The 17,521-nt window shown below is 44.7% G+C and overlaps 1 protein-coding gene and 1 long non-coding RNA gene across 5 annotated transcripts in view; one reads left to right on the plus strand and one right to left on the minus strand.

Moving 5' to 3' along the window:
* LOC310709448 overlaps positions 1-10,115 on the minus strand; it is a 52,460-nt gene extending 42,345 nt beyond the window's left edge. Inside the window, exons 1-3 of one of the 2 annotated variants that reach the window (XR_014527517.1) lie at positions 10,000-10,115; positions 7,040-7,142; positions 3,914-4,075 (exon numbers count right to left, since the gene is read on the minus strand). This is a non-coding gene — a long non-coding RNA (uncharacterized lncRNA). Of the gene's footprint in view, positions 1-3,913; positions 4,076-7,039; positions 7,143-9,999 lie in introns of those variants that run through there. The other variant, XR_014527516.1, reaches the window with a different exon arrangement.
* Positions 10,116-10,256: 141 nt separating this feature from the next.
* SLC16A1 (solute carrier family 16 member 1) overlaps positions 10,257-17,521 on the plus strand; it is a 44,836-nt gene continuing 37,571 nt past the window's right edge. Inside the window, exons 1-2 of one of the 3 annotated variants that reach the window (XM_083509004.1) lie at positions 10,407-10,482; positions 11,459-11,575. The gene's annotated coding sequence lies outside the window, so the exon portion shown is untranslated. Of the gene's footprint in view, positions 10,506-11,458; positions 11,576-17,521 lie in introns of all 3 variants that reach the window. The other 2 variants (XM_083509002.1, XM_083509003.1) reach the window with 2 other exon arrangements.

Below are 17,521 nucleotides of genomic sequence, written 5' to 3' on the forward strand. Positions count from 1 at the left end.
TTTGAATGGCAATGCCCATCAACTTTTGGGGGGCAGCCCCCTCAAATATTTTATTGGGTGGAGCGAAGGGACCTTGGCTGGTAAGAGTTGACTCCTGGTATTGCTGGCCAGGACCAGACTTGCTTAGTTTCACAAGGAACAACACCAGTGTATTTGAAATCATTCTTAGTACATGCAGCAATAATATGACTTCCCATCCTATATACAGAATATTAAAAGCTGGGAAACAGAAAAAGCTGTGTTCAAGAGATAGAAATTCAAGAGTCAGCTTTGACTGGGTAGACTTTGACAAGACACTATCCATCTCTTCCCATAATTTGGTTCAAAAGACACATCTTCTCTTGAGGACACTTGCTTCAGGAGGCTGCATCCAACTTTATATTCCCTAAAGCAGAGAGAACTTTTTTTGGCTCTAGGACCACATGCAAGTAGAAGGTGTGATCAAAACTGGGTGTGGCCACCAGTATCCCACTCATACAGGACACACAGCCTTTATCCTAATGAATTGACTGATTTATCAAGCCACTGACATGTGTACTCATTTATTTTATTTTTTTGTTGGCCTGTTGCAGGGTGCTTGGGTGCCTGTATGAGGTATCTAAGTTGAGTGTTAGCTGCTGTTTTAAATTTGTGTCTGTAAGCATTGCACATTTTCCTGATTCCCTGGTGGCACACTGGAATGCGGAGTTAACCAGGGCTATTGACTGTCTGGCTCCGAAGCGCCCTCTCTGATTGCATGGAGCCCGGACAGCCCCGCGGTTTTCCCTGGAGCTGAGGGTGATGAAACAATCGTTGAGACGGCTAGAGCGCCGGTGGCGGAAAACTCATTCTGAATCAGATCGGACACGGGCTAGAGCTCAACGTCGAGCCTACCAAGTGGCAATGGCAACGGCAAAGAGGGCCTTCTTCGCTGCCTCCATTGCATCTGCAGAAAACAGCAGCAGGAGACTTTTTCAGGTGGTTCGCAATCTATCGGAACCACCTGTACCACCGGGGCCTGGTAGGGACCCCAAGATCTCCTGCAATGCTTTTGCAAAGTTTTTTGCAGATAAAATCGCTCAGATTCAGAAGGAGGTAGACTCCACCGTGGGAGCAGGGCCAGGGCGGGAGTGTGCTAGAGTTCTGTCTGGTCCTGTTACATGGGATCAGTTCCAATCTGTTACCTCCGAGGATGTGGACAGGCTGCTTGGACAAGTGAAATCGACCACCTGTCTCCTTGATCCTTCCCATCCTGGCTGATAAAAGCGAGCCGGGAAGGGCTGGGCGATGGGCTCTGCGGGGTGGTGAATGCTTCCCTCTGTGAGGCAGCCTTCCCAGACCCACTGAAAGAGGCGGTCATTAAACCGCTTCTTAAAAAAACATTTTTAGACCCGGCCAATTTGGCCAACTATCGCCCAGTCTCAAATCTGCCATTCTTGGGCAAGGTGATTGAGCGAGTGGTTGCTGAACAACTCCAAGCACACCTGGAGGAAACGGACCATTTGGATCCCTTCCAATCGGGATTCAGGCCTCACCATGGGACTGAAACTGCCTTGGTCGCGCTGGTTGATGATCTCCGGCGGGCTAGGGACAAAGGTGAGAGCTGTTTCCTAGTTCTGCTGGATCTCTCAGCAGCCTTTGACACCATCGACCATAACATCCTTCTGGACCGTCTAGAGGGGCTGGGAGCTGGGGGCACTGTCATACAGTGGTTCGGCTCCTTCCTCCTGGGCCGTGTCCAGAAAGTGGTGGTGGGGGATGAGTGTTCAGACCCCTGGGCTCTCACTTGTGGGGTGCCTCAGGGTTCTGCCCTCTCCCCCATGCTTTTTAAAATCTATATGAAGCCGCTGGGAGAGGTCATCAGGGGGTTTGGACTGGGTGTTCATCAGTATGCAGATGACACCCAGCTCTACCTCTCCTTTAAATCAGAACCAGTGAAGGTGGTGAAGGTCCTGTGTGAGTGCCTGGAGGCGGTTGGAGGATGGATGGCGGCTAACAGATTGAGGTTGAATCCTGACAAGACAGAAGTACTGTTTTTGGGGAATGCGAGCGGGTTGGTGTGGGGGATTCCCTGGTCTTGAATGGGGTAACTGTGCCCCTGAAGGACCAGGTGCGCAGCCTGGGAGTCATTTTGGACTCACAGCTGTCCATGGAGGCGCAGGTTAACTCTGTGCCCAGGGCAGCTGTCTACCAGCTCCACCTGGTACGCAGGCTAAGACCCTACCTGCCCGCGAACTGTCTCGCCAGAGTGGTGCATGCTCTAGTTATCTCACGCTTGGACTACTGCAACGCGCTCTATGTGGGGCTACCTTTGAAGGTGAACCGGAAACTGCAATTAATCCAGAATGCGGCAGCTAGACTGGTGACTGGGAGTGGCCGCCGGGACCACATAACACCGGTTCTGAGAGATCTGCATTGGCTCCCAGTACGTTTCCGAGCATGATTCAAAGTGTTGGTGCTGACCTTTAAAGCTCTAAACGGCCTCGGTCCTGTATACCTGAAGGAGCGTCTCCACCCCCATCGTTCAGCCCGGAGACTGAGATCCAGCGCCGAGGGCCTTCTGGCGGTTCCCGCATTGCGAGAAGTGAGGCTACAGGGAACCAGACAGAGGGCCTTCTCGGTAGTGGCGCCCGCCCTGTGGAACACCCTCCCATCAGATGTCAAAGAGATAAATAATTACCTGACATTCAGAAGACATCTTAAGGCAGCCCTGTTCAGGGAAGTTTTTAATATGTAACGCTGTACTGTTTTTAACATTGATTGGGAGCCACCCAGAGTGGCTGGGGAAACTCAGCCAGATGGGTGGGGTATAAATAATAAATTATTATTATTATTGTTGTTGTTGTTATTATTTTAGTATGTATGATACAGTAAGCCCCCTAAAGATACTGATCTAGATTTTTATTCTTTAACTTTGCTATTTACTCATAAAGCAGGCCATCTAACGAGTAAATAGCAGGCCTGCAGAATGATGCGTCCCTCTTTTGCCAATCCACACACTTGACTGCATTGCATTCCATGACGTAGGTAGTTGCAGTGGCGTAGCGTGGGGGGTGCAGGGGGGGCCGGCCGCAACATCTGGGGGTTAGGGGGCGCAAATCCACGGGTTAGGGGGCGCAAATTACTTGCCTTGCCCCGGGTGCTGACAACCCACGCTACGCCACTGGGTAGTTGATGTTCAGAATGTATCAGGTTCAGTCCTTGAATCCCCTGCCTGAATCTCCTGGAGAGGCACTGCCTGTCAGTGTGGGGTATACAGTGGTACCTCGGGTTACATACGCTTCAGGTTACATACACTTCAGGTTACAGACTCCACTAACCCAGAAATAGTGCTTCAGGTTAAGAACTTTGTTTCAGGATGAGAACAGAAATTGTGGTGCGGCAGCAGCGGCAGGCCCCATTAACTAAAGTGGTGCTTCAGGTTAAGAACAGTTTCAGGTTAAGTACGGACCTCCAGAACGAATTAAGTACTTAACCCGAGGTACCACTGTACTGAGCTAGTTGGACCTATAGTTTGACTTGGGATAAGGCTTGGGATAATGAAGCTTCCTATGTTCTGTGCACTTGTGTAAAATTGTTGCCGTCGGTTAAATACAATACTGTGATACAGATACATCCTAAAAATGTGGTCCTTTCTTCCAGGCTGAGGTACCCAGTTATAAACTGCCACCAATCAGTCCAGATTTTTTAATCTTATCAGGGGAGTAGATAAAGGAGTGGTGATTACGTGAGGAATGGATGGTGATTGTGTGGGGATTAATTCTCTGTGGAAGCTTCCTTTTAAAACAGAAAGTAGCTTTTGTCTGGCTTTTGACTTGAAACCTGGACCATTCAGCTGAGTTCTACCTCTATGCACTGGTCAAATTGTCTTGGCATTTCCTTTCCACCAGTCATGCATCCTTTTGCAAGGGGTAAAAAATATGCACAAAACATGTTTGTTTCAGCTCAATACTTGCAATATTTTTATTGATTGATTTTCTTTACTCAGGAACACAGATATTAGGACCACCTGAGAGAAGATTTTCTTAGAACTGGATGAACTTGCTGTTTCTTACATAGATATTTTCTTTTCCATTCTGTATTTTAGTTGCCGCACCTACCTGGCAAAAAATTTGAATTATGAAGTAAATGCTCAACAGATATTAAATCTTATCAGCATGAAGGGATGGGGGGGGGGAGCCTGCTTTGCATCCACCTGACAGGCAGTGGCATAAATAAAAACCAGAGACATCTCAGTATGTGAATACAGAGACTTAAGGGCAATTCTGTGATAAGATCTGAGCAAGGATTGGCTTACTCTTCAGTGAGGAAATGTTTGTGAAGCTGATAGAAGGTAGAAAACACAATAGAAAAAAGAACCTGAAGCCTTTGCTATAATCTGGCTTAATTAAGAAAATACTCGGGAGAGGCAACATTAGATGTGTGGTCCTTTTAGGTAATGAATGATTTTCATGTAATGATTTTACGAGGGCAGGGTATAAAAACATCAAACAAACGGCCAACAAAAAGTTTGTATATTTTGAATCAGAAATGATGATTTTCTTCCGTTGGTAGTTCTCTGAACAACCAAGGAAGTTTATTACCCTGCAATTAGCATCTTACAATAGCATCTCTTTATCATCTGGTGAGTAAACAAACACATCAGCTCAAAGTATCACCAGAACTGCCTAATTAAATCATATAGTAATATAGTTTCAAATGTGGAGATGGAAAGCCAGGAGTAACAAGTGCTCCTGGGATCCTGTTTTGTTTAGGATCTGCATTTGATAACACTGGGCAGAAAAGCACAATGTCTCTGCATGCAAATAGGACACAAGGCACCTGCATTTAATTATTGCTAGGGTTGTGGAAGGTAATTTAATTAGTTTAAGCTTTATTGAAAGCTGAGGTATTTTTATGTGAGCGATAGGCCAGCTTTGGATGCATTATTTGTTCTCTACATGACTGTGATGGTATCAGAGGATTTAGGCACATGCTGCAGATAGGAGAAATTAGATAAGTTTTATAAGATACAGATATAATTGTATCTTAATAACATGATTGTGCATTAGAAAACTGGGGTGTACTATAGCACATCTTGCCAAAAAATATAAAGCAGGTGTTGTTCTTCAAGTCTTTACTAGAAAATAATTGCAAGCCATTATGAACCACAGTTCCCATACAAAATATGAAGATTATAATGCAGAGTTTACATTACACCCATCAATCGCCAATATGGAGATAAATCTAGTCTGTACAACAAGGTTGTTGACAACTAGTGTCTCTTAATTTCAAACCACTTCCCTCCAACCCTCACACTATGAAAAAATATCTCAATCTCACCCTAATCCCCATCTCCAATGGAAATGGGTTTGAAGCAATATTGTATAGTTTATTTCTCAGCTCCTGCTGCAAAAGCATTAGTAGGGCAAATTGTAAGTTTATAAATTTTAAAACAAATAAACAAATTTCCCCCTAAACAAAATGACCTGAGTTTGAAAGAGGGCAAACTTTTGGAGTGGAGTGAAGAGATGCTGCTGCCAAATTAAAGCTGTAATGAAGTCCTACATGTCTTCACTGTCTCCTTTGGCTACCTGACATTGAGTGAAAAGCAAGAAGGAAGTTCTGTCTCCAGGCAAAGGAATTATTAGTCTACAACTTCTTAATGTCAACACTTTTAAACAAAGGAGATGCAGCATTTCCATGAGGGGGTGAGACATTAAAAGTTTGAAATTGTTATTAACTAACTTCTTCAATACTTTCTAGGCATGAAGAAAGGGCTGATAATTTCAGAGGAACATGATCCCTGTTTTTAGTCTCCTTCATACTTGCTTTATATTTTATTAACGACAATATTTTAATCCCATCTTTTCTCTAACAAACTCAGAGCAGCTTACGTGGTTCTCCAACCCCCAACTCCACCATATTATTATCACAAGTGTGAAGTAGCTGAGACACTTTGCTTGGCAACTTTGGTGATTAAGTAGTATATAAATAGCTGCAATAAAAACATAGTTATAGTTATTTACGTTTTTGAAATTATACAACACTTTTCCATCTAAAGCTTTTCAATGCACCTTTCCATCTGAAGATGCATGTGCTTGTGTTTAACACTGTGTTTACCATGGCTGCACCAGTATATTAATACAAGTAAAATGTGAATAGCAGGTGCCTAACCATTTAGTTCACATGCCTAGAAGGGGAAGGGCGATAATTCTGTCTGGCAAGCAGAAATGCTTGTGCTGATGCAACAATCAGAGGAGCTCAGTGTTAACTCCTCCCATTAGGTTTATTTTGAGTAAAACCTAGTTGAATGTCACCCAATAATAATACAATAAAAATGGAGTATTTCCTTGTAAAGAATCCCTTTGACGAAAATTTGCCAAGCTGTATCTGACTCACACTGAGACTCTATCAGCATACTTGACTGCATGTGCTGGCCTTCTAGAATGAAAGAACCCTGAGGCAGTGAGTTTGGCCACCTGATGACACACAGAAACTATGAGAGTGATCTCAAGCTTCCTTTCCCACAGGCCAGGAGGCACCACCATGCTTCAGTCCTCAGCATTTTTAGGTCTGTCCAAAGTTCACCATTATGATTACTAAGCAATTGAAACAGCTTTTCTAGAGCAGGCAAAATGGCCAAAGTGTATGGGCAAAATGTTGAGACGAAATGGGGATGAGTGTTACTTGCTCCCCCTCAAAGATGCAGCAGCCTCAACAGTTTTCAAAGATGTCTAATGGTTGTGCCAGCACATAATGGCAATTAACTTTTCTTTCAAGTACAGTACAGTCTCTCAGATCTGGGGGGAAAGTGTAGTAAAGCCTTGGGATTAATATCTTTTAAAAATTCTGCACAAGATGCAGTACTAAGGAGTAAAACACTTAAAATTCAAATAAATGTTTAAAAGAACCTTGGTCAACCCACCAGTTTTTATGTCTATATGTAATATGATTTTAAAAGTGGATGAGTGGAATGGTTATAATCCCTGGATAAGAATAATTGTGTTATTGTCCAATGTACAAGGTTCTGTTTCTACTTCTCAGCATCATTAAGTGCCTTAACATTTATGAAGCGTACCTTGAGTGATCATGCCTGGTAGAAGGATGACTTTCCCCTTTGATGTGGCAGAAGAACCATTTCCCATCTGTTTAGTGTCACTGGATTTGTTCCCCATTTCTTTCTAATATGGAGCAAATGACAAGATATTAAACATTTATCCTTTGGGAAAGGCAAAATTGGTCTGCCTTAGTCAATTTCAGGGCACAATGACAGGTGAATCACAAATTAAGAGAGCTCATGGCAAACAGCACTTTGACAAGAATTGTAATGCATCTCAAAAATAAGTTTTACCCTTGGTTTCTTGGTACACAATACTTTAGCTGTTTAATTGTCTAGGTTTCATAGACAGAAAACCCTTTTGGTTAGGAGAAAGCACAATCACTATATGGCAATTGTTTGATCAGTGTGTGCACACATGGAAATCACGTACTGGCAAACAACATTCCACCCTGATTGCCAGTGTGTGTGCTTACTACTCGGGAAAAGTTTAGTATTTCAAGTGGTCTTTACATAGTGACAGTATCTTGCTACTCTTAAGTTTTGATAGCAGGTCACGTTTACAAATACCTGATTTTCCAGGCTTTATACACTGTACTGGGAAGTGCCTATGATGGCTCATTTAACTGGATGTTTTCTCTTAAGTGACATATGGACCTTGCAAATGTTTTATAAAAATGCATGTAAATTGTTTTTTAAATAATTTTTATTAATTTCCCATTTAAACATATATAATCACATCATTATTGTCCACTTTACCTCTTTGGCTCTTTAGAGCCTATCAACTTCCTTCCCTCCCACCTCTTGGCTTTCAAAGTTAACCTTTATATCACAGCATTTAATATATTTTCCAATTCTAATAAGACTATCACAAAATCCCTCAAAATTTAAATAAATAAAGGTAAAAAAAAATCTCATTAGAAATCTTCAGATAACCTTACTAGTGTTGTTAATTGCTTTCAATGATCTTTCAAATATTGTATAAATTTACTCGTCGGTTTTGGATTTCCCGTCAGCTTTGCCAGTTCTGCAAAATGCATGCAAATTAAGTCATCATGGCTGCTTGAAAAAAGGGAGTGTTTTTGATTTCTCACAAATGTTATGTTATATGAAATGTTAATGTATTATATGAGTTCCTACCCTTTCCCCTATGGTGTTGTGTACTGTATCATTTAGAGAACCAATACAGTGGTGCCCCACAAGACGAATGTCTCGCAAGACGAAAAACTCGCTAGACGAAAGGGTTTTCCGTTTTTGCGTTGCTTCGCTAGACGAATTTCCCTATGGGCTTGCTTCGCAAGACGAAAACGTCTTGCGCTTTTTAAAAAAAGCCGCTTGAAGAGGCGCAGTTGCGACGGACCGTGCTTTGCAAGACGAAAAGACTCGCGGAACGAATTCTTTTTGTCTTGCGAGGCACCATTGTACTGTCATTGGTTAGGGAAGAGGACAACTCCATCCATTTCTTTCCTGTAAGGATTCCAACCGCCATCAAGTCTAGTGCCCGTTCCTATGCGGCAGGAGCAGTTCTGTTCTTTCTGCCTGGACCTGCTTTGCTCCCAGATCTGCCTGGGGTGGGTGAAGAATTTTCCTGGAGAGGGGATAATCTCCAATACAGAATTATATAACTGCATTGTAATAACTCTAATAATTGATGTCTGGGGTTGCTTTCTTCTTCTACCCTCCCCATCCCTCTTTCCTCACATCATGTCCTTTAGATTATGAGACTGAGGGCAGGGGCTCTCTTACTACTGATTTTTGTAAGTTTACCTGGCAGACTTTTTAGCTAAAGAGCAGGGTATGAATGTGTAAATAAATAAAGACGCTGTTGCTCTTGTACAGATCATTTCCAAACATTTCATTCCCTCAGAGATAATAATAATTTATTATTTATACCCTGCCCATCTGACTGGGTTTTCCCAGCCACTCTGGCCGGCTCACAACAGAATTAATGATGATTATAATAATAATAATGCGATAAAACATCAGACATTAAAAGCTTCCCTAAACAGGGAATAATAGCACTCAGAGAGATTGTTCCTGCTCTCAGGCCACCTTTCGTAGATATTCTTTACCTGGTTTCCCCAGCTTTGGCACTGTGGACATTGATCTGATTTTACGTCCTTAATGTAAGTGACTAAAACCAACCATAAACATGCTTGCTCAAGAAGCAACTCCCACTGCCCTGAATGGGACCCTAGTTCAGGACTGCAGGTTCATCGATTGCAGGGAACACAGATGTCTGGAGGGTGTGTGCAGGGCTGGATTTCGGATTTAGGTTTGACGAGGCCCTAAGCTACTGAAGGTAATGGGGCCCTTTGTCAACAACAAATTGCTGCTGTTTTTTGTGTTGAATATATGCTACATGGTAATTTATGGGCCTAACAGGTATCTAAAGCCATTTGCACATAACAGAATATGGATTTTATCAAAGTAATTGTTGAACTGAAATACAATTAAGAAGTATATTAATAGTGAAATTCAATTAAGAAGAAGTATACTTTTGGGGGGCCCCCAAGAGAGCGGGGCCCTGAGCTATAGCTTGTAAGTAAATCCGGCACCGGTCTGGAGGGTGTCACAATTTCTGTGCAATTTGGAGTGCTAGGCTCAGACACCCTGGGGCAGGGATCCACCTGCCCCCTGCAGCAAACGGAACAGTGTGCTAACTTCTAAGGAGCACATTTGCTGAGGAGAACCTCCTGGCTGAGTTTCAGTTGCCAAGAAAGGGGGGGGGGTGTTCATTGAAGTCACGGCTTACCGTATCAAAAGCACCGTTTCCAATTTTGCTCACTCCCTGCAAAATATGAAGTGGGCAGGGCGTGTGTGGGAATTGCCTCTGAGCATACACAAAGTACCCCGGGAGGGAGACAGAGGTTACATTTAGGTGGGCTGCTGAAGCCCAGAACCACATATATATATATATAATATATATGTGTATATAATACAGTACTAGTTAATAAGGGGCCCTTGTGTCGACCCCTTACTGAGCGAGACTGAGGAGCCCACTGGCGGCCACAGGGAGACCCGAGGCAGCCCCGCTCCTTTCTGGCAACGCCGCCGCCAGCTTCTACGTGCAGAAACGCCACTTTCCGTTTGCCCCTGGTGGATATTTCCCCGCCTCTCCCCGCGAGCGGCGCCCCCGCTACAAAGGCTCCCCCCTCAGGCAACCTCTCTCACACAAAGGCGCCTCTCTCTCTCTCCTATAAGGAGAAGCCGCTGGCTCTTTTGCGGTCGGTGGGGGAGGCCAGCTGGTCAAGCCGCTCTCTCTCTCTCCCTCTGACCCGCCGGCGCAAAAGCCCGCCCTTTGCCTCTCGGCTCCTCCTCCTCGCCGCAGGCAGGCTCCCCGCCCGGCCCGTTATAGTGCGTGAGGGGGCGGGAGCGCCTGCGAGTAGCGCTCGGGAGACTGTCTGGAAGGAGAGACGCGCGAGAGAGAGACGCGGCGTGGGGAAAGGGCAGGAGCGTGTCGTGTGAGTGCCGCTGCGTGCAACGGGTAGGGAGGGCTTCGGCTGCCCGGCTGCAAAGTCCTCTCTCGGGGCTCCTGGAGCCAGCGGCGCTCCACGTGGCGCGGCAGAAAGCGGTGGCCGCCGGCCGTCTTGGGGGCAGCTTTTCGGTCTGCCCGCCAGCCCCGGAGTAGCAGGGGAAATGGGGGGGGGGGGCGGACGGGCGACACGAGCCTGGGGAGCCGGGCACGAGGTGGAAGGGGCGCGTGGCGACGGTGGGGTGGTGCTGGCACAGAGCTGCGGGGAGGGTTTTAAGCCCCGGGGGATGCACTAAAGCGAGGAGGTCCGAGGCCCAAGGTGGCCGGCCATCCTGCCACGTTGGCCATGGGGAAGGGGGTCCCGTTTATCGCTTTATCTTTAAGTGAGGACTGCTTGGGTCAGGGGCCATTGCATTCGTCTGTTTCCTGATTCCTGGGGATTTGCTGGGCTGGCGGGGAGGAGAGGGGACTGGTTGGTTGGCTAGCTGCTTTGTTTGAATTCAGCATGTGGTGGTTTGGGGGTGCATGGCGAAGAAGGATTCGTTAATGTTTCTGCTATGTATCTTACAAGGGTTCGAGTTGGGTATGAGTAGTTGCGCTCATGGCTTGCTTGCTTTGCATGCCTGCATTCGTCTTGAGAGATCAGAGGATATCTGACTTCCCTGTTGCACAGGCGTGCATCTCTCAGCGCTGAGATGCAGGTTTTGACTATAGATAAGCCTATCTAGCCCACACTGGGTAGCCCAAGCAACTCACCTCAAAATGATTTGCAGCAGAAGTGCGAGGGGGCTTACCATATTCCTTTAAATGTCCTATTATACTTGACAATCCTCGATTTCTCACCGCTTGGTTGTAGTTCAATGTGTGCTCTGCCTCCACTTCAAATACTTTTGTTGGACTTAATGTGAGGTGGTAAATTAAAAGTTCTATCTTTGATGGCTTTCACACACTGATGTCTTCACTAGATGTTGCAACCTCCAAGTGATGGCAACCATGTGTGAATCGACTTAAGTCTAGAACCAGTGGATTACTTAAAGTGAAATACAAGGATGTGAGCTTGCCTTGTGAGATGATGCTAACAGGTATGTGGGACTGCTTGCAGTTCTGGTTGTGGCAAATGAACAAACATTGTTCCTTGAGTGTATCACCTCTTGTATCTTTTAAAAAGGAGGCAAACCTTTAGGAATAAAGCCTTGCCTGTTTCTTGTGTGAGCTCATCAGCATTTCAAAATAGGCACTCTTTGGACTGGGGGAGGACAACTTTCTCACAATGTGATTTGCCTAGTTTACTGTGCCTTCTTTTGGTGACATTTTGAACCTTAAAGACTGCTGACACATCAGGTTAGCTTAAAGCATTCTTGGGTACAGAAGCAATTGTGCTGAACTGGCATACTGTCTGTTGTTTTCTTCAGGCTCAGCAGTTAAACCTTCCCAATAAGGAACCAGTAATTCTGTGTCCCTCTCTGTTTACAATTTTTAATAAAGAAAGTTACCTACCTATTTAATACATTAGTTATTTCTTGCATTTGTTGACTACCTTCCTTGGTAACAATTTCTTGCATGACCTGAGTATTGTTGTATGGACCTACTGTCATATGGAATCTCAGTTCTATGTCAGGAAACTATGTTACGGAGTTGTTCAGGTCTCTATATCTTTTGAAAAGTACTACAGACAGTTACATAGCTGGAGGCACAGTTATCAATAGGACTGAATCATTGTTCCTGCCGTCTGAGAAAGCTGATCAGGTTATGATTATGATATATCCTTTTGCATTTTTCATTTTCAAGCTGTTAATGTCTTCAGTTTTAAGTAAAATATTAATTGGTTGCTATGCAGCACACTGTATTTCCAGATACAGAAAGGTGTTTCCAAACATTTTTGCTTCTTCACAACTTCAGTACTTATTAAACTTTATTAAACTTTTATACTAGCAAATGTGATTGGGTGACCTTAAATACATTTATCATATTCTGTCACCTCTGCTTGTAACTGCTTTCCTACAAATTTGATGATGAGAACCTTCTAATTACACAGCAGCCAATCATGGGAACATGACTGCAGTTAGAAAGCTGGAGAGACATGGATGTATCTATGATAAAGAAGGCTATCGCCGAAGAATTGATGCTTTTGAATTCTGGTGCTGGAGGAGACTCTTGAGAGTCTCGTGGACTGCAAGAAGATCAAACCTATCCATTCTGAAGGAAATCAGCCCTGAGTGCTCACTGGAAGGGCAGATCCTGAAGCTGAGGCTCCAATACTTGGGCCACCTCATGAGAAGAAAAGACCCTGATGTTGGGAAAGATTGAGGGCACAAGGAGAAGAGGACAGAGGACGAGATGGTTGGACAGTGTTCTCAAAGCTACGAACATGAGTTTGACCAAGCTGCGGGAGGCAGTGGAAGACAGAAGTGGTCCATGGGGTCACGAAGAGTCAGACACAACTAAACGACTAAACAACAACAACAACAACAAATTATATCTATGATAATACCACAGAAAACAAATGGCCTGTAATGTACATGCAGTACTGGAGACCCATTTCATTTTTATGTTTAAGGCAATGGGATGATTGCTCATTGTTTTGCTGTGTGATCTGTTCAGTGTATCTTTGCCTCAGCATGTGTGTCTGTCTGAGTTCTGCATGCATTTGATTAAGCCATGTTGATGGTGGTTAAGCACCTATTTCTGCACATTTCAGAAATGTTGCAGTCGCTTTAAGAAGAACTGCCCAGTAGAATATAGTAGTGCTGCTCACCTTCTGGTTTTGCAGCTGGCTGTTGTTAAAGAAGGAACAAAACAACTCCTTTGCACTTTGCCATTTCAGGGACAACCTTTTGGGGATGAATGCATGCCAAGCCAGTGAAGGGAGAGGGAACAGCCTTGGTTTAGGCAGACATTCTTTATAACTTCTGGCCCATATTTCCAGTCCTGTTGTAACAGCTTGGCTGTGGATATGCCTGTGCCAAGAGGCATTTCGTTTCTCATAGTTGCAGAAAACTCTCTAAAATACATTCTGGTTGCATCATGTTGCAATCATAAGCTGGCCAAGTGTCAATCAAGGTAGCATTGAGTGTGTAGTATGTTTTGTGTGTCCTTGAGTCTACCACCTTGGCTCTAGGCATGCATACCTGGTCAGCATCACCTATATTTTTCCACCAACCTTGTTATTTCAGTTTACCAAACACTTTCCTTATTTCTGTTTCATTTCCCTTGTAGCCCATAGTACCATATAGCTTTTTGCATCCTGACATTCTGAGTTCCTTGCCTTCCTTGGTGTTGCTGGTTGAGTTCTGAACAAACAAGGGTGTGTTGGCACCTGTGTACTTTGCAACTTATCTTTTCATTCTAGTTTCCCCCCGACATTGCCCTGGTACTAATCTTCTCACATTATCTTTTATATATGTATTTCCTCCTTTTAAGACTGGTGGCTTCATCCTTTTTCTTTTAGAAAACATTTCCTAAAGTAAGGCTGCATTTCCATAATTGGATGCATGTTAATAGCATAATAATGGAAGATAGGGGAAACTTTATGATGAAATGGATGTGTCTGTGCAAGGCTAGAACAAGTATCTCTTTCCTACTCTATAGCTTCTAATCATATTAATTATACTTTAAACCAGCCTTCATCTCCTAGTGAATAGTAAAAAACATTAGTGAGGTGTATCGTGAATAGGCATGTTTTGGCAAAATTGTTATGTAGAAAGTTTCCATAATGAGGGAAAGGGCAGTGGCTGGGAAAGATACCATGAAATAGTTCGATCTGGCTGATCATGGGATGATATCAACTCTTTCAATAGAAGGTGAACTGTGGACAATGAGAGTAAAGCTAGATATGGTCTGAGGCAGGGGTCAGTGCCGGAGGGCGGGGGAGCGCATGCCCATCCGCGTGTGCACACACTATTTCTGGCGCACTTCCCGGTCGAAGGAGCACCGGAAATAGCTTATGTGCATGGGCGTCCTCCGACCCCAATGTGCACTGGAAATAATGCATGCACATGCGCAAATAATGCTTGTGCATGCGCACAAGCTATTTCCGGTGCTCCTCCGACCTGAAAGTGGGCTGCTGTGCAGCGCAGTGCCGGTAAGAGTGGGCAGTGGGGGTTGCTGCAGGCCGCATAAATGAGTCCCTCAGGTCTTAGTTTGGGGACCTTTGGTCTGAGGTGTTCATACATCTTTACTCCTTTTAAACTTTTGCAAATAACTGATGAGATTTTCTTGACAAAATAATAATCCATGGCTATATTTTTTTGGGGTAATATGGAAAATAATAGCTTTTGCCATTTTTCATTAGGAGTTTGATGCAAGGGGAAAGGTTTAAGCCTCTCCCCTATGCTATGATCCAAATGCAGACCTCTCAACAACCCTTTGGAAAGTTTAACTGAAAGCAGAGATGCAATCCATTCGTTTTTGCTCTCAGTGAAAGATCATGAAGATATAGACCACATTATTTCTTTGTATGATTACATTCAAACATAATAAAAGCCCCTCCAAATCCTGCCACGTTCAACATTTTGAAATTCCTTGACTTCAGTAGGAACAATTCTTTGGATAATTTGGCATTGTTTTAAAAGCAGTTAAGCATTTTTCACAATGATTAACATGAACAGCCAATAGATAAGTTCACTTCTTCCCACTCTCACAATTTTACAGTAGATCAACTTGAAATGTAATTCAAACGAAACTCTGATTTGCTGTACAGTGAGAACTGTCCAAGCAAAGCTTCCTTCTCCTTATGGAGCATTATCCATGAATCTTGTGCTTCTCATGCAATCTAGAGCTGCCAGTGGATTAACTTCTTTAACAGAGCTGTTTTGATCTTAGCTACTTAACTGAATACTAACCCACAGCAGTGAGGGTTTATATAACACTTTGGCAGCCCGATCCTATAGTTCTCCTGCGCATAACTGTGGCAGAAACCACAGTATAGTGGCGTCATACATTAAATAAAAGGAGTAGGGTCATAACAGATAAAGAGTGCCCCCACTGCAATACCTGCCTGTACCCTTAACTATCTGTGTTCAAAGCATAGTGTTGCAGAAGGAATTTGAAGCAGGCCTGTTTTGACTAGGACCAGGAAGACAGTTCAAACAAGATACAGTGGTACCCCGCAAGACGAACGCCTCGCGAGACGAAAAACTCGCAAAACGAAAGGTTTTTTCGTTTTCGAGTTGCCTCGCAAGACGAATTTCCCTATGGGCTTGCTTCGCAAAACGAAGCTTGCCCCGGGGACAGCGGGTCTTCTCTTTTGAAGCAAGGGGCGGCGGGGAGAAGCGATCTTCTCCCCGCAGCCCCAGGTCCGGGGACAGCGGGAAGCGCTTCCCGCTGCCCCCGGACCTCTTTTGAAGCTTCTCCCGGTGCTCCGAAGCCGGGCGGGGGGGAGGGAACACCTTCTGAAGGCAGGCGGGGGGCGAAAGTCTTTGCTCCCCCCTGCCTGCTTGTCCCGGAGGGCTTTTGAAGGCAGGCGGGGGGGAGCAAAGACTTTTGCCCCCCGCCCGCCTTCAGAAGAGGTCCAGGACCTCTTCTGAAGGCTGGCGGGGGGCAAAAGTCTTTGTCCCCCCTGCCTGCCTTCCCAGGGGCTTTTAAATCGCCCCGGACAGCGGAGAAGTCCTCCGCTGTCCCGGGGCGATTTTAAAATGCCGCCCGCCAGCATTTTAAGATCGCCCGGACAGCGGAGAAGTCCTCCGCTGTCCCGGGGTTTTTTAAAATGCTGGGGGTGGGAAGAAAAGCCCTTGTCCCCCCCCCCAGCCTTCAGAAGAGGTCCGGGGACAGACTGTCCCCGGACCTGGTCTGAAGGCGGTTTCCCTAGGAACGCATTAATTGATTTTCAATGCATTCCTATGGGAAACCGTGCATCGCAAGACGAAAAAACCGCAAGACGAAGAGACTTGCGGAACGAATTAATTTCGTCTTGCGAGGCACCACTGTAACTTGTACACCAGAATATACTGTAAGAAACTGTCCCTGTGGGAAATTATTCATGCTGCTTTCTAACCTTGGAGCACACACTGTAAAGCAGGGAAAATATTTCAAGGCTTTGGGTGGCCAGGCACCTGCTTTGGTTTATTTATTTATTTCCGTTGGTTGGATTTGTTGCTTGACCCATGTTTTGGCATTCAGAATAGCAGGTTCTCCTAATGCCCATTCTTTTCATTTTTTAAAGATTTTTACTGTTGGAGGGACGCAGGTGGCGCTGTGGTCTAAACCACTGAGCCTAGGGCTTGCCGATCAGAAGGTCGGCAGTTTGAATCCCTGCGATGGGGTGAGCTCCCATTGTTTGGTCCCTGCTCCTACCCACCTAGCAGTTCAAAAGCACGTCAAAGTGCAAGTAGATAAATAGGTACCGCTCCGGCGGGAAGGTAAAGGGTGTTTCCGTGCGCTGCTCTGGTTCACCAGAAGTGGCTTAGTCATGCTGGCCACATGACCCGGAAGCTCTACACGGGCTCCCTCGGCCAGTAAAGTGAGATGAACGCCGCAACCCCAGAGTCGTCCACGACTAGACTTAACGGTCAGGGGTCCCTTTACCTTTTTACTGTTGGATATATACTGTTTTTATACTGATTTGCATCGTTTTCTACACAAAATATTTAAGGATAAACCTCAGTATCCGTTAATTTACTGACTTTATTTAACATTGCATAAAAGTATTCCTCTGTTGTAGGGGAATGGATCTACAAAACTGTTTTTAATTTTCCTGGAGCTGGAGGCCTAAGCATTTCAAGTCTTTTATTTAAATGAACAGGGTTTGTTTAGATGAGTAATTTGGAAAGTCTAGTGAGTCCTAGCACAAATAAATTCCTGAACTGACAGCATGTTTTGCATGATGCAACTGGGTTATATAAGGTATTGGTAACTGTTACCTACGTTTTCCCATTTTAAGCTATCGGAATAGACTGAACTGAATTGTAAAGATCACAGAGTAAACTGAACTGGTGTAAAACACTGTTCTATAAGTCAGTCCTAATAAGGCAGAGAAACCTCTAATTTTTGTGTGGAATAAAGGCCTGGTTACAGAGATGCTGTTCTGTGAA

The sequence above is a fragment of the Podarcis liolepis genome, assembly GCF_965112155.1.
Source record: "Podarcis liolepis genome assembly, chromosome: 6".
In the NCBI taxonomy this organism is placed as follows: Eukaryota; Metazoa; Chordata; class Lepidosauria; order Squamata; family Lacertidae; genus Podarcis; species Podarcis liolepis.